Raw genomic sequence first — 24,833 nt, forward strand, 5'->3', positions numbered from 1 at the left:
TTCAGCTTTTTGAAGTGAATTTTCATAACTAACTTCTCACCACATCCTTGAAGGACGGGAGTGAAGTAATCTTGTCGTAACTGCTGGCACGTGCACTTTACAAACATTTCTGCCTTTCTGTGAACTCTCTTTGGAACAGATTCCCCTTTTGCTCTCACAGCTCCCAATGCTGCAATCGTGGCAGTAAAATTCGAAGTTCACAGGGGTGTCTGGACCACAGCTGAGCTCTGGTACCCAACTCCCATAAGCCTGCTTGCGAGGGGCACCAACCCCTCCAGGTGGGACCTGTGGAAATGAGTGGATGTTTCAGGTGAGCATCAGCTTGTCCTTTCGGAGAGCAGCTGGTGTGGAGCTTGTCTGATTTCTTGTATTTATCCCTGGTGCCCTGGAGATTAAGAGAGAACCCATTCCTAAGCCAAGCCAAAGCTTTCTCCAGTGTTTTGGCAGCCTGTCCAACCTGGCACTGCTGGCAGCAGGGACAGCCTGCTTTGTGTTCGCTGGGTAGGTGTTAGCAGAGATTCACTCCTCCAGACATAACACATGTTTTGGGGGATTCAGAGAAAACCACCTGCATCCTCAGCAGGGAAATGTGAATAATAGTGTGACAATACCTGCCTGCTGCCTGGGTGTTGTCGATATTTATCTTCCTATTGTGTGGGGATTTCGTTTCCTGAGAGATATCCTAGCAGGGAATGATGGCAGCATCCTCTGACTGCAGGAGGCTGCTGCCACACCTCTTCCCAAAGCCTGACCCATGGCAAAACCCCTCTGCTAGCACGGTCCAGTGTCTTGCTGAGTGCCAACCTGTGCTGGCAGATGCATGGGATGTTTCAACCAAGGGCACCTGGTGGGACTTTTCTCTTTCCTCGTCTGTTTTCACTGACAGATGTTCCAGCTCCTGCACTCCCTGCCCATCCCCAGGGGCCTGGCTGTCACAGGGCATGCTGAGGTGGCTCTGACAGCTGACTTCCACAAGTGTGGGAGCCTGCAGCCCTGTGTCTGCTCCTGCCCCGGATTTCCTGACAATCAGACCATGCTGCTGAGCTTGGCCCCACTGAGGGCTCCAGGTACCATCAGTGCCCATTCATGGTGCCATTAGCCCAGGCAGGTCTGGCCAGCGTGGCCATCAAACAGCGCTGAGGTTTTCTAGGGGCCAGGAGAATTTCTCCCTGATTAACTGTGGCAGGTAGAACTTGAGGGGGGCTCCCCTAGAGAGCACAGTTTCCTTTCCTGAAGTACGTGAAGGTGGCTTGGTTCCTGAGGTCTGACCCAGATTTTCTCAGAGTGGTAGGGCTGCGAATCTTGCGGTGTTTAGGGACGGGCAGAGCATTTTTCATCAGAACAGTACGTCCGCTTTTAACGAAATTACTTTGGTTTATGTATGTGCATAAGTGTCTGCAAGAACTGAAGGTCTTGGAGACTGCATGTACTGCAGGATGCTTGCATCAGCACCTAGCATGTAGTCTCCATATAGAACTTGTGCTATAAAAGCTGCCGCAGAAGATCTATGGTGTTTGCCTTGGGTGGGTTCCAGTTTCTGCTCTGTGCTGAGAACAAGATTGCAAGAGAGGGAGGGGATTGCACAGCAAATTAGTCCTTGAAATGCAGTGAACTGTGGGTCACTTCACCACCAGGCCATTGTAATAAAAACCTGACTCCTTTTAAACTATTTGTACCAAGGGATCCAAGCTGGGAGATGCATGTGGTCTGCAGCACATCTGACAAAACTCTGTTCAGTGTACTTGGCCTTTTCCATTCAAGGGTTCTCCACAGAGCATTTTGTTTTAATAACCATCCAAGTCATGATAATAAGTAAGCAAACTTCATCTGATTTCCCTGACGTTTCATTGTAGCACAAAATAAGCTTTCAATGGTAATTTATTTCTGGCTGTGGAAAGACAGAGATATTTGTCTAGGAGAAGTTTTTAAAAAATCAGCTTGGACGGAAATTACAAATTTGTTAAGAGACTCTTTTGGGTTTTAGATACATACCCACTGGGTATGATACTTTATTTAACTTATAAACCAGGGTAGATTTACAGCTGGTTAATATTCTTACACTTCTGTTGAAACCAGCAGCCTACCAGTTGTGCTTGGGGACAACGGTGAAAATCATTCTGAGCGGCACGGAAATGTTTTGTTCCGTGTGTGAATAACCCTGTACTGCTTTTTGAAGAGTTTACAAAGGCCCACATCCAGGAAAACCAGAGGCAGAAACTCTCTAAGGGGACCTGGCAATGCTCAGTTGTACCACTGCATGGGAATCCAAACTTTAATTTTTCAGCCCACTGCTGTGCTGGCTTGCTTTTATAATGTAAAAACCTCTTGGCATGATGACTGCTCCCTTTGGTGTCCGTGACCTGTGAGTCTCAGTTTTGTCTTTTCTCAGACTTCCATGAGTTGAATTTTGGGTGAATGGGGTTCTAAGTTATCTATGACTTTGAGATGCTCGGAATTCAGGCTGGCCACAGCCCACAAATATGCTCAGACATCTCATGCCCATGCTTAAAGCTAATCCGTGGCTCTTTGCTTGCATCAGGGAGATAAATGCAGGTATTTGGGAGTGCAGCAGAACAGACTGAACTTCCCTGCCTGTGTCACAAGTGAAAGGATGTGATTTCTCCACTTGCTGGTCCCAAGGGGAGGAGCATCCTTCTGATAGGGGGTTTTCAAACCGGCCGGGAGCTGTAGGTTATTTGAAAATCGACACGAATATCCCAGAAATTTACATTTTTTTGCCAGCACATGAAACTTTATAGAGCCAATGTGGCTGCTGTTGCCAGTGTTGTTTTTTTGCCAGCAAGGGCACCCAAGGAAGTTGAATTTGGGAATTAGTTCTGCAGAGGTGTCTCCTCTGGTCCATGCCACGGCATGCGATGTCTTTGACATTGTCTTTTGACAATGGAAGTAAATTCTGACCTTATCTGTAAGTATTGCTCCTGCTGAGTGATTGAGATTGATAATAAGAGCCTGACATTTTTTCACGGTTAATTAGTTTAAAATGAGAATAGCTCTTGTATTCACTGCTGACTCTCAGAGGCAATAATTACGAGAGCATTTGGTATGAACAATCCATATCCTGTTACCTTGGGCTGCTGCTGCTGCTGCCCAGCTCAACGTTTCAGGAAAGACGATTTGCTTTTCATGATGATCAGTAAAAATAGATTAATGGGAGAGTTCTTTTCAGAGGGTAAAAGGAGGGCAGGCTCCTCCACGCAGCACTTGTCATGTGTGTGCATGTGCTGAGTGGAGAATGAGTGGGGCTTGCTGCCTTTTTGGCTTTGTGGTGTGAAGGCTTCTTTTCCAGCAGAGTCTCAGCAATTCCTAGGTGAATCCTGTGTCGGTAACTGATAAAAAAATCAGGTTTTTTGGGTTTTTTTTCTCTTAATAAGGTGTATGTTAGACTTAAGGCTGCCAGATTTCAGAGCAGAAACAAACTTTATTGACTGGTCAAAATAACAGATATCAGACCCTTCACCTGCAAGGGAAAAGGAAATATCCCACAAAATCTAAACCAGAGGGAGGCAGCTTTCTGCCCAGTCACGTGGGCTTCCTGTTACCTAATTACTGAGTTATTAAGGCATGCAAATTAAGTGATCTTCATTATGTACAATGATGTACTTGTGAAGGAACTCATGCCTTGGGAAGTTGCAATTAGGAACTGCATAGCAGTGCATTCTGACCGGTTGCTAATAAGTGTCCCAGAATTAGCATGAAATTAATGCAGATTAGCCGATAATAATATATTTTCCATCCCCTGAAGTGCTTCTCATTTGGTTCCTGTGAGGGGTGGGTTTATACAGGATGCTGTTAAAGAGCACCCTAAAATGAGGTGTTGTTCTAGAAGAACGTGTTTTGGTGCCAGCTGTTTCTGGTCCTGGAAGTAACTTCTGATAAAAATGCCATTTCACACTGGAATAAGGCTCTTACATAAAAGCCACCAGAGAGGGTCAGAAGTTTTACTTGTCTATAGAACTGAAAAAAGCTCTCAGCTGCTTTTTATAATAGTTTTTCTACTTTTTTTTTTCTCCTAAATATGGTCAAAAGGCAAAGGAAATGGGTGAGGTGTCTTTTATTGTTGAGCCAGTTTCATACATCTTCTGGAATTCATGGAGGAAATGTTCCTTAAACTGCCCTGTATCCTTAAAAAACCCTGTATTTTGATTTAATCTAGCTTTGGGGAGTCTCTGGGGAAAAAAAAAGGAGGACCTATTATACATTTGTATGAAATAAAGTGAGTTAGCTTGGAACCATTGACCTTTGAGAAAGGAAGAAAAGGAAATATTTGCTCGTGATTGTCGTCCATACAATGAGAGATCAGTGAAGGAGACAGTGAATTGTAGTCATCAGAGGTGTTTTTCACAGCATTTGTTGCCTCTCTGAAAAAGGTGTCAATTTAATTAGAGTAAATGAAAGGAGAAAATTAATTGCAAGGAGTCCAGGAGATATGAAATTGTTTTGCTCCAGTTGTGAATTATATCCACTGGTTTCTCAATTTCCCAGTTGCAGACCAAGCTGGGATACGAGTTTGGTGTAGTTCTGTTCACCTCACAGTCATCCCATGGCTGGATTTCACCCATGTTTCAGCTAAAAAAAAATACAATTATTTTGACCCTATCACTGTCAACTGTTAGAGGATGAACAACTCTTTCAAATGTTAATAACATAATAAAAAAATCAAGGATTTTTTTTTTTTTTTCCCCCTCCTTAAGCATAGTCTCAAGACACTTCTAAATTTATTAATTATCAAGAGCTGGCAAACAGAAAATTTGTCAGAGGCATTTTTTGGATGAGATCTAAGAACACTTAAATCAGTTAGATGTATATTAAAATATACCCGTTCATGGCAGAGTACCATTAAGAATGAAGGTTTAATGTACTCTTCATTTTCCAGAATTACTTGTGCATTTTATGAAAAAAATGGTTCAATGGGATGTACCTGCTTTGGGAGGCAGGAATGGCTTAGAATTTGAACAGAACCTTGAAAAATGTGTTCTGAAAACCTGTCCTCTGGTGCCCTTCCCACCTGCCAATCTCAGCTGTAGAGAGAAGAGAATCCTTTAAAAATACTTTAGTTCTCAGACTATGAAGCACTCTGTGTATACAATAAAAAAAATTCCTTAAGAGCTGACCTGCATTTCCAGATTGTGTCTCTGCTCATGAAGCTGGGATTTTTTTTTTTTTTTTAAGTGTGACAGCAGTTGAATTCATAAAGTAGCAATTTCTCCTTGTAGCCTTTTCCTCGAGGTGTTTGACATCACTCCTGAAAGCCAGAATTAAAGAACACTGGCTGGTGGAGATAAGCAGTCCTTTTCCTGCACCTTCAGGTCCTTTTACACGGGGAACAGCCCAAGAATTCCTCTAAACTTTCAGTCTTGGTCATTTGTATTTAGGTGTCCACTACTAAAGCTAGAGAAATTCTGATTTTATGCACCTTAGGTAGCGCTGTATTCACACAGCAAATGCATTCAACTGGATGTGACATCACTGCTGATTCTGCTGTAATGGAGAGGAGCCTCAGTGTGCCTGACTGGAACTGGAGTAAAAGGTTAACATAAATTGCTCTTTTCCTTATTGAATCCAAAATAATTATATGGCAAATCCTCTGGCCAGTGACACACCCTCTTTAAAGGCAGCTGGGTGTTTGTCTTGAACACCAGTCTGCTTTCCTGGGGCCTGGCTAGTTTCTGAAAATGAGATCCTCCAGAATTTCTCCCTCCCTTTCATAGTGAAAACCAGAGATGACTGTAGGGAATGGGGTTTTAAAAAGCTCTTACAGCGTCATCTACAGCTGTACCAACAAAAACTCATAATGTACAAATCACATGAGCTCCAGTGGAATCTATTTATCACTCTTGGCTGTTCTGCATCCCCTCAGCTAGCACCCTTCATAATGAGCTGCCGAGATTTCCGTGGTGATTTGCATTCTGACTGTCTATAAGTAGTGAGGTCAGATCTTTCTCTTGGCTTTATGCTTTAGCTGGATATATGATTGTTTCCTGACTGTAGATGCAAAACCACACAGGTGTGTCTCTGGAGGGCCAGTTCAGGATTGAAGGACAGCTGTAGGACAATGCACATCTTTTGCAATCACTGCTGGACATGGAAGGTCTTCAAAGGCGTTCCTTTGAATGCAATTTAGGAATCAGTAGACTGGAAAAGCTCATTTCTTGGCTGGTGTCTGAAGAGGTGAGGACTTGTGGGCCATAAGGCACTGAGAGGCAGAGATGGAAAGATGTGCTGCATCTGGAGTTCATTTGCAGGCACGGAGCGTGAACTCGCTGTGTGTCCACTTTGGGCAGTGCATGGGAATCCCCTGGTGTGGGACTGCTCTCTGAGAAACCCCTTGGGGACACAGAGGGAGCACAGAACGCCCTGAGCATTGCCTTGGGGCTAGGATCAACCCTTTATTTCTACAAGCCCGTTGTTGGAAAGTCTCAAGAAGCATCACTACGTTCACACTGGGAAATTCATCTCATGGCTTTCCTTCCTGCTGACCTGCTGAATAAATGGGAACAAGGTGAGCGCTTTTATTGCAGACAAACCTGGAATGAGATCACACAGCAGCTCCTCAGTTGTTGATCAGCCCCAGAGAAGACAAGTGGCTCTGGCCCCTGCTGAGCTCATGCTTGGCAAGTGGCTCCACACCTAAATGGGAGGATGTTTACTTTTGTGGGGTTAAAACTTCCAGAATCAGAACAGCAGAGGGTTTGCCCGTGGTTATTTTCAAGCTGATGCTTGCAGGGAGGGTTGGAAAATGTGGTGAGACTTACTGTGTGTGACAAACAGCAATGCTTTGTAGCCACAGTGTTCTTTGTGGGGATCCAAGCAACCTGGGGGTCTTTGGGAGCTGAGATTTGGAATGGCTTGAGTGCAGAATTATTCTAATTGCTTAGTGTTTCTAAAACTAATTATTAATCACTAGTAAGCAGTGTTTTCACCTGCACTGAAAGATTTCTGGCTTACAGAAGGACTGAAAGCACTCTGTCCATTTCTTGCATGCCTGTGGGTACAGGAGGGTTTGGGGGCTCTGGGGAAGGTTGGCAATGTTTCTGGCCAAGGAGATGCTGAAGTTCCCTGGCTCTCTGTTGCTTTGATCTTCTCATGGCCTCTCCCTGAAGCCTGTCTCTCAGATCCCCCAGTGCCACTTTGTCACAGCCAGCGTGGCTGTGACAAACCTTTAGGTCCCCTGGCCTCAGGGCACAGGGTGGGGAGAAAATAATTAGGAGCGGGAACGACGGCTGGCCCTAGAAAAAAAAACATTTTAATAATGGATTAAAGAAAATAGGGATGGTGTCCCAAAACCAAAACCAGAGTATCCAGAACTCTGTGTCTGAAGACCAGAATAGTGGAGAGTACAGCAATAAATAAACCTTAGGGAAGGACCATTCTAGCAACAGGACCACATAAGGAACACAACTGGCCAGCAGGGAGCAGAACTTGGGCTAATTAACAGAACAACCCTCTGGGGAGAGGTTTGTATCTCGACCTGACTTAAAGGAAGGATACCCATGGATTTGAATTTATTCCTGACTCACTGTAAGCGTGAGCTTCCAGGCCTTTGGCCCCCACTGGCTCAACTCCCTCAGCACTTCTCTCTGGGTGAGCTCTTCAGCAGCACTTTCCATCCTGTGCTCTCAGCTGGAGACTCGTGGGGGTCACTGCAGCCCCCCCTGGGAAGGTGGCTGTGCTCCCCTGTAGAGCCAAGGATGCAGTTAGGTGGGGAAAAGCCTGTCCTGGGGAAGCACTATTCTTTATTTCACACACACCTGGTTAGGAGGAGTGCGTCTCAGAACCAATAAGCAGTGCATGGGTATATTTAGGTGACACACTGCCATCCTTAGCATCACTGAGAATGGACAAATTTAATGCTTTTGCTGTGGGTCTGCTTTGGAATTTTGTCTGTCATTTCTCAGATCAGACACAGGAGAGTCACCTTTCCAAGTCCTGTTAATATCTCAGCCCTCTTGAATTAAGTCAGACTCAAAGCTTCCCCTCTTGAGACAGAGAAGAACATAAACACCAGTCCTTTTCTTTCTGTCAGTACGTGGGATTAATGTTACTTCTCAGGGAGTAAGGAACACAGACAGCTGCACTCCAACCACGATAGACAAGACCTTTCAAAAGCGAATATAGCAATTCTTGATTCTTCCATAGCTAAGAACATATCTGCCATGCTGGAAGTCCCTTGTCATTTTTAGCCAGCAGGTATATTAATGAATGACAGGAATAAGCACACTCACTGAGAATTCTTCTGTCGCTATATTGTTACTCTTCTGAATGTTTATATTCTGTAGTCGAATTTTCTCACACTTGTAACATAAACAAGAGTGGTTTTTCACATTCCTTTCTGATGAGGGGCAACTGACTGACTTCTAACCTGGCCAGTGGGATGGAGAGGTGGAACCTTGTTCTCCAATCCCTGGTCCAGAATCTATATAAGCGGGGTAATCATAATGAAGTTAGTCTTTTGCCTTGGAGTCAGAATGTGAGTATCATTTCTCTTTGTGTCCTCTAGTGACATTCTTCTAGGGTTTGTTTTTTTTTTTAATGAAGTGATTCTGCAAAGTGCAACCTCCACTGCATCACAAACATGATTGTGTTGGAGCCCAGTTTTGTAGAGATTTGTAGTTTCTAGGTTGCTGTGTCCCGAAGTTGTAAGGAGCGCTCGATACTGCCCTCCTTGCAGGACTCATGTACGACTTATGCCTGGATCTCCTGCCAATAAAAGTGCCTCAGCAACCTCTCTTGGCAGCTGCAGATCTGTCCTTCCTCCATCACTCCCCACTGAAGTGAAGTCAGTACTTCTCCCCTTGGCAGTAAAGGCAGTTAAGTAATGAGGTGATAAAAAAGCGTGGCAGGGACTTGACTCCCGAGGCACTTCCAGGCCAGGGGGGTTAATTGTGGACACTAATGCTTCAGGACAGGTCTGCATAGAACACCTGCTAAGCAGTTTTTAAAATATGTACAGGAAGTTTTGTTGGCAGAACACTTTTCTACAAGTTCTGGTCGTTCTGGAGGAAGATGACCCAGGTGTTCAGCTCAGGGCTCCTGTGGCTTTCATTCCTGGCACACGTCCTGGCTTCCAGCTGCTCCTTGGGGTGCCTGCAGGGCTTTGAGAGGTTTTGTTTCCTGCAAGCCCCATACGGAGGTCTTGAATATTACAGGAAGTGTTCTCCAGCACTGGACGAGGGTCGGTGCTTGAATTTTGCCCCCAGTTTGATCCCAGCACGTGGATCGCGTTGCTGGAGCTGGTGGGCTCCCTGCCTTAGCTTTGGAAGCTGTTAGTGGCACAGATTAGCTGCCATCAACACTGTCACCTGCTAAAAAAACCTGGATTAAGATCTTTACTAATACACTTGGGTTATGTCCTGTGTCTAGATGATGCTGCCAGGGTCTGAAACCTGCTCCCAAGATGCACACATTCCACCTCTGTCACAACAAATCTCCCTTCTGCTCATCTCCAGTCCTTGTTTCACTGCACTGTCTCCTTAGATTTATTTGTGGTGCCTTTTTTGTTCTAAGTGTGGGTATTTTAGGACAGAATAAGTAGACATTAATAGAAATAACTTTTTTTTTTATATGAGCTAGGGCAGGACAACCGCTTTCCTGTCCAGAATCTTCAAAGTACCTGGCTGCAAGAGGAGCAGGGTCAGGGGCGTATCAGTGCCACCTGCCCACCAGCAAGTGGACAGCCTTGACTTTCTCCTCCATCATCCCAGCTCTGTGGACCCCAAACAAGTTTCCTGTTCACAGCATTCCTGGCATCATCTCAGGAAGAATGTAGGATTGAAAATTCGGGCAGATCAGTGATGAAGGTAATACACATTCCTCTGCAAAGGCAAAAAATTATGTGAAGCACAGTTATGAGTAAATCTGGGACTTGATTACCACAGAAATAACTGAAAGGAAAATAGCAAGTTGGTTCATTTGTTCATTAGGCTTTGTCAGATCATATTCAGTGAGAAAGTTGAGGAAGAGCTCCAAGAAGCTTTAGAAAGATGGTTTCAAATTTAGCAAATATCTAGAAAGTTAGAAGACCAGGGCTGTTATTTGAACTGCATTTACAGTGACTATATTTGTGGTATGGAAAATCTTTCCGTCGTATACGTGTGTTTGGAATCCCGCTATCAATTTTCAAGATGAGAAATCCTTGAAATTCATTCGCGTCAGAAAGATTAGATTTTCAGTTCTGACTGCTTCCTCACATCATTCTTTCTGTCGATATTTGTCTCTAAATTAGGTGCTGTAGCTCCTGTTCCCTTCAGATGTGAAGGATTATCAGATTGCATGTCCAGCGATTCTGCCCTGCACTACAAATGTTCATGCACAAAATCTTAACGTATTTCTGATTAGGAAAGTTACATATCACTGTTATCTAATCCTTCAAATGAAATAGCTTCAGCTAAAATGTGTTCCTTAACGCCAGGCAACAGGATGGTCTGAGCATAAATGAAATTAGAAAGTCTCCTACTGCATCAGTGCAAAAGTGCCTACTATGCATCATGGATCGAGTGCTCTGAAATATCATCCCAAGAATGAATGAGCTGAAGTCACTGAGCCAAATTCATTCTGGGGACAGAGTCACATTAGGCTATTCTCATTCCGAATGTAGCTGTGAATTTGGCCTGAACCAAAATCCCTATAAATCAGAAGGAACAGAAAGGACAGATGCTGTGTCTTGAAAGATCCACTCCTCTGGAAAGTGCAGCTCCCTCTCTTGCCTCTTCATCCCAAGGAAGCAGATGGTTTCTCACTCACCCAGCTATGATGAAAGCACAACGTGTAAAAATAAAAGCAGAGGGCTGGATTCCTTCCTTGGCTGAGCTGCATGTGGTGCCACGAACCCTGGTGGGAGCGCAGAAAATGGAGATGAGTGTGAAGCACAACCCAGAGATCTACCAGAGAATTTGTATAACTTTTACTCCTGGAAGAGTGAGGGAGTGTGCATGTGCTCAAAAAGAGAGCTGAATGCACCCCACTTTTACCTCTTCTGGCCCTGGGAGATTGCTGGCCATGATGAACAATCTCCAGGAAGCTGTTCATCTCCAAGTGCTGCTCTTACTCCTCCTCATGAGTGAGCAGGAAGCTTGCTAGCTCAGATTTTAATTATCAAGGGATTTAATTAACTTTTTTTGGCTCTTTGATTTAATATTCCGGTATCTGTGTACATCCAGTTTGTAAAACAATAGGGGGGAAAAGTCTGCTTAGTCAAAAACCAAGCAGCAAAGAAGATCTTTTTCCTCATGTCCTTCGTTTCTGAAAAGAAATATGAAAAGCATGTGGAAACTGATAGTTCAATGCCAACCACTGCTGAATTGACCCATTTAATCTTTGTAGAATTTGGAAACAGTGATCTATGAAAGCTTTCCCAAATGCTTTTTGTGAGGAAATAATTTTCTATTTAATTTAGGCTCTTTTTTTTTTTTTTTTTTTGCTACACTTCAGTGAGAGGGGAAGTAAACATAAACATCATCATAACAGTAATAATAATAATTATTATTATTCTACAGTGACTCAAGTAAACTGCTGCTCGGTACATTTGTGTTTTCCTGTTCTTCCCCAAAGCTAAACTAATGAATTTGTTCACATCAAGGGGGCGGGATGTTATTCCTGTCATCCCGTGTCACATCCTATGTGTAATCAGAGGTGACAACTCAAGGTAACGCATCCATTGGGACAAGGCAGGAGCAGAGACATGCTGATAAAAGAGGGAGCATGCAACCAGCTTTGGGCACGGCTGTTTGGTATCTGGGGGTGGCAAGAAGGCTGTTTTGAAACATCAGAGCTCAGTTTGGAGATCATGTGCTGTAATTTAGATTCTCTTTCAAAACCTTCTGTTTGTAAGTGTGCTAATTGACAGAGCCTAGTACTCAGACACTCACGGATGTGTGACTCAAAGCCTTTTAATTATGCCATCTGCCATTAGTCCTGTTCTGAGTGCACTTGGTCACATGCAGGTGATGGGAGTGGGATGGGGCTGAAAGCTGATGAAGAGACGTGGTTTGAGCTTGCACTGGTCTTCATGCCTTCCAAAAAGGACCCAGTTTGTTCTGAGCTGCTGGTGACAATTTGTAAAATAGTGCCTGGCTTTCATCCTTTTATTGGTTGGTAGTAGTGAGCAAAATGTTAAATCAATAGGTTATTGCTTCCAGCAGGCTAAAAGTTTTTGTATGGCTTTTTAAAGTTGTTAATATATGGAGCCTTCCATTAGGAGTGAGGCATGAGCTTTGTTTGGAAGATAGGGTGTAAGTCTGGAGAGATTAAAATCAAGACAGAACCCATCAATCTGTAGGAATGAGGGGTTTTTAGGCAGAGAAGCTGAATTCTGGCTGAGACCTGGAGGAACCAAGAGCAGGGGAGGAGTGGGGAGCAAGTCCTCGAATGATGTGGGAGCACAAGGGTCAGCACATGCAGAGATGGTTGAGAGCTCCCTGGGAACAGCACCCAGCTCCTCACTGCCCGCTCCCTTGGGAACTGGCTCCCTTTTGGAGCAAGCTGGGGGTCCATTAGGGCATGAAATCCAAGACTCTTGCTCATCCCTCAGCTCCCTGAAGCTCTGCTGGTGCTTGGGGTGTTTGCTGTCACAGCACCCTGTCACTCAGGTGTAAAAACACACCAGCAGGTGTTTTTACACTCTCAGAGTGTTCACACTCTCAGCTCTGTGAAATAAATGTGTGAATGGAGCAGGATTCCTGGCTTTCACATCCCCCCAGGTAAATCCAAAAAGCTCTCAGCACCAGAGCAGGGTCACATGTAATTATGTTCTTTCAAACACAAGTTTTGCTAGCCTAAGAACCTCCCAGGGGGAGTTTCCACAGCACGCTTAATGGTACTCAAATATTCCCTGTGACAAGGAAGACAGAGTTTAAATGCTGGGTGAAGCTAAAGAGAAGTAGTAAAGCATCAGAATTTATTGCCCAGGGAAATTTATAGCCTTCCGTGGTGAAGGTCAAGTTAAACACCTCTGGAAAGGCAAAGGATTGCTGGGGAAGGGAGCCCCTCTGAGCAGCCCCTTCCAGCCAGAATATTGTGTGCTCTCTGCATCAAGCAAAGCATTTTAGCACTTCCTCTTCCCAGCTGTCTTCTCTCCCAATGCAGCAGCCCACGATTTTCATTCTTCCTAGTAAGATAAATATTTTATGTTTCTGGCTGTTTCCTCTGAATTCTTTTCCACTGGTTCTGGTCCTTTCCTGAGCAGAATGAAAGGATTGCTCTACACACCTGGTTTCTCTGGACATCTTGACATGCTTGTCTGGGTTTTTTAAAGTAGTATTGTAACACTACTTTTTGATGATCTTGCGTATGGTGAACTTGTGGTCTACACATGCACAGTATAAAACACAGATTTCAGAAATAGCAAGCAGAATCTGATTTGGCTTTTGTTTCTGCGGGGTTTTTTCCTTTTTTTAAATTTTTTTTTCTTTAATGCAGCAGATGGTTTCTATGCAGGATTAAGTCTAGATAGCAAAGCAATTATACTGTATATGTCAAATTTCCTCCTGGGTGTATTTATAGAGGTATTTCTGAAGCAGAATGTCTCCAGTCAGATTATTTAAAACAAACCTAACATCTTCATTGAGAACTAGCAGTAGGATTTGTGGACTCACATGTGTGCAAGGAAATACACACAGGCTTTTTTGAGAGTGGTTCATATCTCATTTAGGGCTGCATTAGCTTTCATGGAATATCCTCTTGTTTGGCAGTAGTCAGACAAAAAAGAAATTAAATAAAACCGCAGTGTATGAAATAGTGCAGTACTGATATTGAGGGCTTTATTAGATTCATGGTGCATTTAAAGATCAGTAGAAAACCTCAGGCACTTGCCAATCAAATGAACTTGTGAGAGTGCCACTGCTCTGCTTCCCTCCTTGGGAAATGATGGGAACAAGCAGAGGCAGGCGAGTTACCAACTCTTAGGGAGACCTAAATTTATATTGTAATTCAGAGCTTGGTGCCTGAGAAGAGAAGGTGTAAAATTATTTTCTTCAGGCTATTGGCTGGAGGAAGACAGATACAGAAGAACAATGAAAGACGAGCTCCCAGACTTTCAGGGGACCTGGTATTTGAGAGTACTGTGAACATACTGATGGGTAGACTTCAATAGCAGGTTCAGTAATTTTTACAATGTGGAGCTGGGTTGGTTTTCCTTTCCCATTTCCTTTCTCTCCTGAGTTACAGAAGCTGTCTGTGTCAGTAGCTAGGCACATGCATATTTTCCACGACACTTGTTCACGCACTTCTTCGTGTCGCTGCTTGGTATTCATTTTTCTGTGAGCCTCTCTTTGGGTGTCTTGCTGTGCAGCACAGCATCTACTTCCCAAATGCTTTTTGGCTGCTTCCATGTTGGTTTTTTTTTTTAATTCCCCCCCCCTTCCATCTTTCTTTTAGAATTGTGAACTTCTGATGTGCGTTCAGCATTCCCAAAGTCGTTCCGCCAGGGTGATGTAGGAGCTGTATGCGCTCACGGGCTTCCTTTAGAAGCTGTGTTTTTTGGGCTTTGTTGTTTTTTTTTCTTTTTTTTCCTTTGAGAAAGGAACTTGATGCAGCCTGTGGATTTGAGGCTGCGAGTGCTCTGCCAGCCTCTTCCCTGGTGTCCAGAGACAGCCTCCAGCTGCCTGTCTTGGAGAGAGGCAATGTGCAGCGACAAGCAGATCTGCCTGGTGGGCGGTGCTAATGATTTCAGTGCAATCTCCTACTTGCTCATGATTTGGAAAGAAAGTAAGATGGCAAAAAGGAAACTTTCAGCCTCGGTGACAGAAGTTATTGCTGGAAATTCTCTGGTAGCTGGGGTGCCCTCAAGATCCTGCTACGGCTTTAGCGAAGGTGTGTGCCTCTTTCAAATGTGAAAAAAAAAAAAAAATCCTTTCAAAATGCTGCAAGCTACTCAGTTGTTATTGCAGAAGAAAAGCACTTTCCCCCCGAATGCTGTTGTAATTTTCAATTAATTGCGTATGGTACTGTCTCAGTAATAAAGTTATTAAATATTGACTGATTCCCTCCTCTCCCACTGCTCTCAGTATATCTATGAAGGGTTTCCCAGAGGAGCTTTTGACAGCCTTTAAACAATCAACCATGACAGTGTGGAGGAAAAAAGTATTGTTTAGCTTGCTAATCTCCGAGCTCTCGTGTTTTCAGGGCGATTTTACTGCTTTTATCAGTGTGTCCTGGTTTCTGTTTCCCCTTTATAATCATTGTGCTAGCTTTGGATGTTGACAGGCTGTGGTACCTCATGGCTGGATGGTCTGACTCAAAAGCCCTGAGATGTCTTTTCCCCCAGACACTGCTCCTGCTGAGAGATCCCTGCAGTTTCCCAGGGCCATCCATATGTGTGTACGTTTTTGGTATTTTTTTTTTTTCCATTATTTTGGTTGGCTGATACTTTTCATGTTCTCATTCTCCTCCTCCCAACAAAAATCTGCCCACATTTCCTTGGAGGTTTGTCTCCCTTCTGTGGGAGGATTTGAATATTAGTTCTTCATCTTGTCTGTGTCCCTCTATTTTTATTGCCCTCTCCTTTTGCTGATTTATGGCGTATGTGGAAGCCAAGATGCAGTAAAGGATATAAGTCACATAAAAAGTATGCACAAAGTTAATCAAATTACTTTTACCTGTCCCCTGTCTAATACCTTGATATAAATGCAGATATTGCATTGAGTGACTGAAAGTGGAAGTCTCTGTCTTATCTTTGCAAAAGGTTGCCCCATCTTAGCAGAAATAATTATCTTCTGCACAGCTGTGGTGATAATTATGGTGTTACAATGAGTGCAGCTTTCCTGAAGTTGTTGTGCTTAGCAACAGACCTGTTTTCTCTGTTTTCCTAGATTCAGCTGATTCACACTGATCTATTTTCCTTTGAGGGATTAACTTTGGGTGGGAAAAAAAAAAATAAAATAAAATCTAACTTGAGATGTTCTACAAATCATGCAGTGAACTTCCGTGTGTGTGGGAAAGCTGCAAGGTCAGAACAGCCAGAACGTAAGGGTTTGTTCTCACCCTGGGAAAAACAACTTTCTGGGCTTGATGTCTGCCCTGCCAGACTGCTGCTCGAGTCAAAAAAGCAGCCATGAAAATATGTAATTCCAGCACTGCTTCTCTGCAGTATGAATGCCTTATTTTCAGTGTCTTCACTTCTTTCTGTCTGGCTTTAACAGATAAAAGCCAAAGACAAGCAAATGGGCACTTTCCTGTTCTTTGTTAGTTTCGGCAAAATACAGGAACTTTTTCTGTAGTAAACTTTGGAAATAGAATGCATTTCACTGTTATTTGCTAGTAAAATGTGCTGTCATCTTTACAATAGCAAGCCTTAGAGGAAGGAGCAAGCCCAGGGTAAAAAAAAAAGAGGAGTTCTGAAACATGAACTCTGAGGGTATTAAATAAATCACTGCATGAATGACTGAACAGCCATGTGCTGTTCATGGTCAGCTGATCTCCGTTCCATCCATGCTTTTATTAAATGCCTTTTACTTTGTGCTTCATTTGACAGTAGATGTCTGTAGATGGGATGAGGTAATTGCCTGGATGCTGTGTAAACCCTGGCAGTTTAAAGCGAGTGCTGTAAAAGGTTTCCAAAGTCTATTCTACCATTTCCATTAGCCTCTGTAAAGTGTTCTGCTAAGATCAAGATGCATAAGATATTATATGTTAAATTATGCAGCCAGCTGGCCGACTGTGCTGCTGGAGCCTGGGGGACTGACAAAAGCTATTGTTAGGGCCAGCCAGAGGTGCTCCTTCCAAAAACCTCTTTTCAGTTGTTGCTTTTTGAACTTTGCATATTAAATTTTTTTTTTTTTTTTTTCTGTTCAGTCTCTCCCCAAAGGCTGGAATTTAATTTTTTTTTCCCCCCCTGCAGGATGATTTCATTGATGGCATGAAACCAATTTAAAATAAAAGAAGCAGAGGACTGCATTTCCAGAGATATTTTTTTATTTTTTTTTCCTTGGGATTTATGCTTTTGTGGCATCAAACAAGCTGGGTTTTGAAAGTCAGTCAGAAGACAATAATTAACTGGGGCACTATTTGATGGAATCTTGAAGGAAAAGAAAAAAAGTGCTTATTTGAAATCTGGATGTTTTAGTAATTTCAGGATAATTGAGAACCCGTAATGAAAACACCCCTTATCACAGCAGCTCCTAGTGCTCCTTTAAAAAGAAACTGGCAGTGGAGGAAGAGTATATTGGCATGAATGCAGCAAGAAGCGAGGAAATGAGGTGCACGGTGAGGGCACCTAACACAAATTTCTTTCAAGCTTTATTTTGTCCTGTGCAAACTGAGTCCTGACTGCCCTAACAAACAAAGCAGACTGACCAGCTACATCTCTTGTTTGGTGCAAGGGCTCTTTGCAGCCACAGCCCAGGTCTGTAGCTTCTTTTTTGGCGCTGCCTCCGGAGAGGAAAGCCACAGTTCCCTTTCTACCTCAATACTTTATTCAGTATCCCACATGAATGAACCAGTCTAGGAAAAATAAGCTTCCTTTAATGTAATTTAGCAAAGAATGTGCTTCTAAAACAGAGCCAGCAGAGGGTATATTCGAGAATGTGATGTGGGGAAGGAAGAGCTAAAAATCTTTGAATGACTCTTGCTAGTCTGGCTTCTGTGCTAAACCCAGCCCCCTTTGAATCTTTACTGGGTTTATGTTTTCTGCCCTGCTGCTGCTCTACAGGAACCAATGAAGTCCATTGCTTTGGGTCCTACAGCTTCAGACCAGTTCTTCTTTTCCTTGCTGTTGCTGGATACAAATCCCTGTGCGTCCTGCCTGACTCTGGAACCTTGCAGCACAGATTTTCCTTTCTTTACTGCCTCCCGGCACCTGGAAAGCAATTATCTGTTGCTGTCCCCGAGTGCCTACAAGGCCCATGCTTCCCTGCCTCCCATGGCTGACTGCCTCTCCAAGGAGAGCCCCTGGAGCCATCAACAGGTGCCAGCAGCATCTGCTGCCAAGGTGGCATCGCCCCAGCAGCCTCCTGCCAAGGAGCTGGCACTCTTCTCGTCACACACCCTCCCCACCTGCCCGCAGAGGCAGCCACCACCTCGTGCCCTGGTGGCACTGCCACGTGTCTTGGCGTGAGCCCGAAGCCACCCAGGCAGGTGGGATCAGGGGTTTGTAAAACAGGAGCAGCATTCCCACCGAGGGGAGGTAGCGCAGCTTCCAGGCATGGACTCGGCTTTTGGATCCCCGTGGGTGGGCTGTGCTCTGATCTGTGGTTCCCTGACTCTTTTTGCTGTGCCTAAGGTCTATATCAGCTCTTTTTCTTATCTCTGCAGAAGGCCTGATCTTCAAAATGTTTGGGGTTTTTTTTTCCTATTTTGTTAGTTTTTCTTTTGAAAATGAAAGCATTACAAGTCTGATTGCTCGTGGATGTACAGAGGAGCCTGCCTCCTGTGGGTAATGCACTATACTGAGGATGTGTGATGGCTTTTGTTGTGTTTCTGCCATGTCTTTGTTGCTGTGCTGTCTCCCTGTGGCTGTGCAATTGTAAAAGGCAATCTGCTTTAGGTCTTCTTTTTCACAAACCCAAGTAACTTGTGTCCGTCATTCTCCCTTTGTCTGCGGGTTTCTCAACAAATTACGTGCTCCTAGAACCTCAGAATGGCCCCAAACCAGAGGTGTTTGAACTCAGAACTGGCCAGGTTGGCAGTGTGGGTTGGAGAGGCTCAGGGTGTTCTGTGAATGCCCCAGCTCTGTCTCTTGCCATCTCTAGCCACTCCAGTCCCATCTCAAGTGCCACAGCTGTGAGTGTGTTTGTCATCCAGTGCAGAAAAATGCAGTGATCCTTCTGATGAGAAACCCCCTGGGCTTGAACTACAAATCACTTGAATGACAGAGTCCTAAATCTATTGAAGGGGTGTGCAAACCTTAAACTTCATGAGACCCCCTCAAACCTTCCCAGCTTTTTCTGGCTTCAAGGAGAACCCAAAAAAGAATAGCATCACAGTCTGGCCCATAGGACCAGCCATTTGAATGGCAGTGAAGTTCGTCACTAAACTTGTGACCCAAACCCTGGAAAATATTCCCTGAATGATTTGTTTTTTGCTTGCTCACACTGTTCAGAAGGGAAGTTGTCCCATTAAATGGCACAGTAATCCCTCCTGGATTTCTGTAGGGAAGTGCATGTCTCACTTCAATGATTGCCCCTTCTCCTAAACCTTTCTATTTTGTCAAAAATAGTTTGTTGATTGCTGATTTCTTTTGTTAAATTTAGTGGAGAGCCAATCACAAAAAAATTAGGTGGGATTTAGTAGTAGCACTATGTTTGGTCGCCCTCCTTTGGAATAATATTCCAGAAATCCTGTTTTAGTGGTTGTACTGCTTAGTGACTGAGCAGAAACATTTAATGAGATAACACTGCTCCAGTTGGGACCAGCAGGGCTAGGAAGGTATGAGCTGTTAGACAGTATTTGCAAGGGGTGGCCTGAACACTTTTATTGTCCAGGCAATTTTGGATCAGTCATTTAGATTTCTGTGTCAACCTATAAAATTTTCCTTGTATTAAGTGCCCATCTGAGTTTTGGTAGCACGATAAATCTGGAGGACTCTAATGGACTTTTAAAATATATGTGATGCACAGTGAAGTGTTGCCTTCCCCCTCATTTATTTGTAAAATCTTTTGCATTCTTAGTAAGTGTACCCTTGAGAGATTAGCTGAAGCCCATATTTTTCCTGTGGGAGATGGAGAAAGGAATTAAATGGAAGCATTAGTCTGAATTGTAAAAAAATAACCGGTTGATCAAACTGAACAAAAGTGGCCATGCTTAATCCTGAATAATTCCCCAGTGCTAGTACAAGCATTCCATGTGCTAGGTGGAGCTAGCATGACATTTTTTAAGGCAGCAATAGAGACACCCAGCCTGCTATAAAAGGACAACGGGTTTATACATTTTAGACCATTCACTACTAAAATTAACGATAAGTTTCACCCTTCTGCCAAAGCTTCGTAATTTTCTTTTTAGCCCCGGTTCAGATCAACTTTTTTAGCGCTCCTGGGTTAATGTGCTCACAGCACAATGTCCTGCAAAGGGGCTGGGACACAGAGAGCTGCTCTGGCCAGCTGGGAGGTGCTGAGCTGACCCCTCATCCACGCTGGAACCCCAGCCCAGGACAGGGGCAGTGTGCCTGGCCAGCAGAGAGCTCAGGACACCCCGGGCTGCAGCGGAGCTCTGACCACTGGGCTCCTCTGCGGTGTTTGCCCCCACCTCCCTCTGCTAGCCACTGGTTAGGAGAGTGTGAAAGGGACCACTGGGGCCTCAGCATGGTGCAGAAGGGGGTGCTGTCATCTCCCTGTGCTCCCTGGGGCCACAAATAATTCCTGGGGAAAATGAAGAGTGTGCAGAGCAGTCCCCAGCTGTCCAGGCTAGGACAAGGCTGAGGTGAAGCTTGCTGAGCCATTTCAGAACAAGGTTTTGACAGCTGTTGCTGCTGTGTGAGAAAGCTCCTCTTCAGCCCAGCATGAGCAGGTCTCCCTTCTCTGCTGTGGTGTCTCTGTTGTGATAGCTCTCTCCTCTCTCAGCTGGGGTTTTTGGACCTTGCAGGTTTAAATGACTGGCTTTTTTGTGCTCTGGCTCCATCAGGTGCTGCCCAAAGCATGGATAAGCTCATGCTGAGATGAGAGACCAAGGGACCCCCCCAGCATGCAGTTTTGTGTGAGGAGAAGGCTCGCTGCTTCCACAGTCTGCTAACAGCTTTTTGGTGCTGATATTGGTTCCCTTTTCATAAGGTCTCCCGTGCTAATGTGTTATACCCTGCACGTGGAGATGTCTTGTGGCTGGTGTTTAGGACAGAGGAGTCCCAGGGAAGGGCTGCTGCATCTGGGAGCAGCAGGGCAGGCAACAGCGAGGCAAAGGAAAGGTGGGCACTGTCCTTTGGCTGCTTATCAGAGGTTTGGTCTCTTCTTTGGAAGCTGGAGGTGTGAATCTGCTGGTCCCAGCATGGGCTTGGCAGGTTTGCCCTGTGTTGCTTCCTGTGGACTTCTGAACAAAAGCATTTTGTCAAAATCTGGCAACTGTGTGGGGCAGGGTCCTTTTAGAATTCTTCCAAAACTGTATAAAAGCAAAACGGATATAAATAGGAAATGGAACTTGGCTACGAAGTTTTGTGAAGTTTTTGATGAAAGGAAGAAAATCTTCCTCTGTAGTTGAAATTACAGAGGAAATCCCCAGAAGGAAGACGAGGTGGGGAGGGTGCCAGAAGGTGTCCAATGACTTTGGTGTGTCTCCCTGTGCTGGGGTGCTGCCCTGGCTTTCAGGGTTCTGAGCCTGTGCAGCTCTGGCCTGAAGCTGCTGGCACATGAGCTCCTCATTTGGCATTAACTAGTAGTGTCTCTCCAAGACCTCTTCACACAATATTTCCCTGTATTTGTGTATCCTGGTTGAACACAGAGCTTGCTCATCGTGGTTGCCTGGACAGATCTTCCTGTTTTTGGAGCCTTTGTTGTTGCAGGCAGAAGCTGATGGGAACTAAGCTGCGTTGGTATTTTTCAAAGCACCTCCCAAATATGTATGGGATCTCGGGGTCATCTTAAAGAATGGGTTATGAACTTGGTTAGCCCAAAATAACTCATCAGCCAGCACCAGAGGCAGAGGGAGGAGCCACGTTTCCCAGCTTCCCAGCAGCAATAGGCATTAGTTCCCTGTTTGCCCAGCAGAGAGACAAGGACCCTGGCGCAGGAGAGTCAAGAGATCTAAAAGTAGCATGTTCTTCCTACGACTTATCAGCTGTTCACAGCACATATGGCCAGAAAGGAAGCTTAAATAATTCAGTCTCACTCCTTTTTATCCCAGCTCAATTTAACCTAGTTGTCCTACGGTAAAGCTATTGCCAGTGCTCACCTTCCTAAAATACTTCCAAGCTTTACTTTGCCTGCACCAAGAAGCAGAGGAGCTACTTCCTGTGCTTTGGGCTCTGTATCCATGTTTAATCATTCTTGCTGCATTTGAATCTCAGGAGAGATTGTCTTTCAATACCCAGGTGGTCATTTTGCTGCAGCCTGTTTTCTCTTTGGTGCCTTTTGGGTTTTTTATTCATAGCTGCTACCTTTCTTTCATTCCTGGATCAGAAGAAAGCTCCGTAAATCAGAGCCACAGTCTCCCATTTCTGGATGATGATTTGTCTTCTTTGAGAGCCTCATTTTGAATAGATTGATCTGTACTTGTAGATACCAGAGCTGATTCTGGCCATAGGGTTTGGCCCAGATGTCTCTGACTACGAAGGACATTCAGCAGATATAAGATTATTGTCGGATTAGCTGTTCCTGTGGTCCTATTTTAATCGCTAATTTCTCAGATACATTTGAAAATTTTAGCAAAATCAAGGCTGACTTCTCAAAAGTAGTTCAAGTAGGAAGCCTGGATAAAGGTGAAACCATCTACTTTGTAAAAGGCAGCTGTGAGGACCTTATAATCCCCAGGCTGTCCAAATATGCTCTTTTGACTCTTTGCCAACATTTTTATTGAATTCTACAAACCTCACTCACAGTGCAAATACTTCCATTTCTAAATCACAGATACAAGGATGGCTGTGGCATTCTAATGTCTAAAGGCAATAGAATATTTTCAAGCACTACATAAATACCGATTTAAAACAAAACAAAAAAACCTCTCAGAAAACCACAATATGATGCTGATATCTTAAAGATTCATAACCAGGAATGTCTGCTTCTAAATAGGCCAAGTCAAAAGAGTGGGGTTTTGTCTTGCAAATAGGGTGTCTGAAAGGATATTTGGGTCTCTGATTTAGATTTTCCTCTGCAGACTGGTCCTGTGATGTTTCCCAGTGATGTGCTGCAGCCTGGCAGTGTGGCTTACTTGGATGCTAATGCCTTTTTTGAACTTCCGAAGTTTTCCAGTATAAATAAAGCTCGGGACTGATGGCTCACCAGGCTAACGTGTGTGAGAGTGTTCAAAGCTGTCAATGCTTTAGTTGCTCCTTTTGTTAGTTTGGCTGGGAGGTAGCTCCTGAGCAAGCTGGGTATTAAAGCTCAGTACTGTTGCTTCCCAAACTCCACGCTCAGGAGTTTGCTATGGCACCTCTCTTGTGGCTGGGACCTCCTCACTCTCAATCCAGTGGTTCTGAGCTCCAGACACCCATGGGGTCATGGCAGGTGCTCAGATGTTGGTAGGGGCTGATAAGAAAAGCTGAAGAGTGATTTTCAGAAGATTTGATTTTGACACCAAACGTTGGGAGCTGCTCTGTTAGGCAGCCTGGAGAACAAGTTCAGGGAACCCTGGGGTGGAGGGCTTTGGCATATGCCAGAGACTCTGTAATTTATTTGCAGCCAAGAGCTCGTAGTGAGTACAGAATTGGAGCTTCTAAGAGAAGCTTTCACCTCTTGCCAGATTTTTTTTCTTGGTCAAAATTTTCAGTTCATGGTCTGCAGAGGAGCTGTTCACCGGAATGAGTATGGGTCTTAGAGCAAGTGACAGAAGTGGGTGCAAGGCTGAGGAGGGACAATCTCCCTGCCTGTTGCTTACCCAGGGTGTCCTGGCTTCTCCCAGTGCTGCTCTTGCCATCGTTATCTGCAGGGGTTCAGCTGCTTGCCTGTATGGGTTGGCCAGTGCGGTGCTTCAGTGCACGCAGGGCACAAGTGAAACTCCAGCTCACCCCCATCACTCTCCAGAAGGCTGAAATGATTGTGCTGACACTGCTTTTCACGCTGTATGGGAGCCCTTTCCTCCCACTTGTAAGGGTTTTTACATGTGACCCGAAGGATGAGCTGACAGCAGATGTACGAATGGTTTACGTGATGCATGAACTGTTTACTTACCTGCTACAAACCAACAATGATCTCTGGCTTGGTTAACAGCAGGGGACAAACCATCTCTTGGAAGATGGATTAGTCTTCGTGCACAGTAAAAGAATAATTATAAAGAGAGGTCCGATGTTGAATGTCAGGAGTAGAGCATGAGAATTTAGTAACGTGAAGGCTGAGGTCAGTATTCTGGGATTTCTGAGCAGAGATAGCCACAATATTTACAGGACCCATGCAAGTGGGTACAGTTTCCTCCTGCCAGGCTTCCATTTCTCTTGCTCCTGCTTGGTTTTATAGTTTTTTTCCCCCAAAGTAGCCATTCAAACTAGTGCTGTTATTTTTTAAGTCCCAGTAGGGTCAGCGTGCTGGATGCCCTTGAATGTGCCTGCTGTCTCTTGGGTGGTTGCTTGTTTTGTGTGCTTGGGCACATCCACCACATGAGAGCTCTGAGTTTCAACAGGTTTTAGAGTTGTTATTCCTCAGGTATCACATAGCAATACAGTTGAAAACACGTTTCTGAAAGCTGGGAATAGTTATAGTCAGGTTTTTGACATCTAAAGTGCATTGGGTTTTTTTTTCCCTTTTTTCTTTTTTTTTCTTTTTTTTTTTCCCCTCTCTTTTTTAAACCTCCACTCTAACAGTGGCTGCATTTCTTATGGTTTACATTTATTTATTATGCAAAGGTTGTTTTGCAGTGTAGTCTAATTAGAATACACATATTTGGTGGAATATGCAGCTTAGTAGAATTGTGATGTGAATTTTGGGTCTTGCAGTTGTTTGCAGACATCTTTAATGATTCAGCTTTCTGTAATATGACACTGCACAATAATGATGGCTCCCTTACACTCAAAATATGTTTTAGAATGAAGTCTCATATTAGACTAAATAAAAAAAATTCTACCCTTGCAAACATGTGCATAATTTTTAGTGGCAGATCTGGTGTCTGACAGAAAGATATGACCCCGCTGACCTGAGTTTCTCATGCCAAAACACTCTGTTGTACAAGATGGAATAACTCAAATGAGCATTTGATCTTAGGAATTTAATAGAAAGTCATTTCCCCTGAATTTAAAGTTGCTTGGTCCATCA

General features: G+C 44.2%; 1 long non-coding RNA gene across 1 annotated transcript in view; it reads left to right on the top strand.

Annotated features, from left to right (window-relative positions):
* The window catches only part of LOC131378690 (uncharacterized), a 60,819-nt gene extending 49,353 nt beyond the window's left edge, over nucleotides 1-11,466 (top strand). Inside the window, exons 2-3 of the long non-coding RNA XR_009208458.1 lie at nucleotides 9,592-9,818; nucleotides 10,244-11,466. This is a non-coding gene — a long non-coding RNA (uncharacterized LOC131378690). The remainder of the gene's footprint in view (nucleotides 1-9,591; nucleotides 9,819-10,243) is intronic.
* Nucleotides 11,467-24,833: the final 13,367 nt, after the last annotated feature.

The sequence above is a fragment of the Hirundo rustica genome, chromosome 21 (assembly GCF_015227805.2).
Source record: "Hirundo rustica isolate bHirRus1 chromosome 21, bHirRus1.pri.v3, whole genome shotgun sequence".
Taxonomy (NCBI): domain Eukaryota; kingdom Metazoa; phylum Chordata; class Aves; order Passeriformes; family Hirundinidae; genus Hirundo; species Hirundo rustica.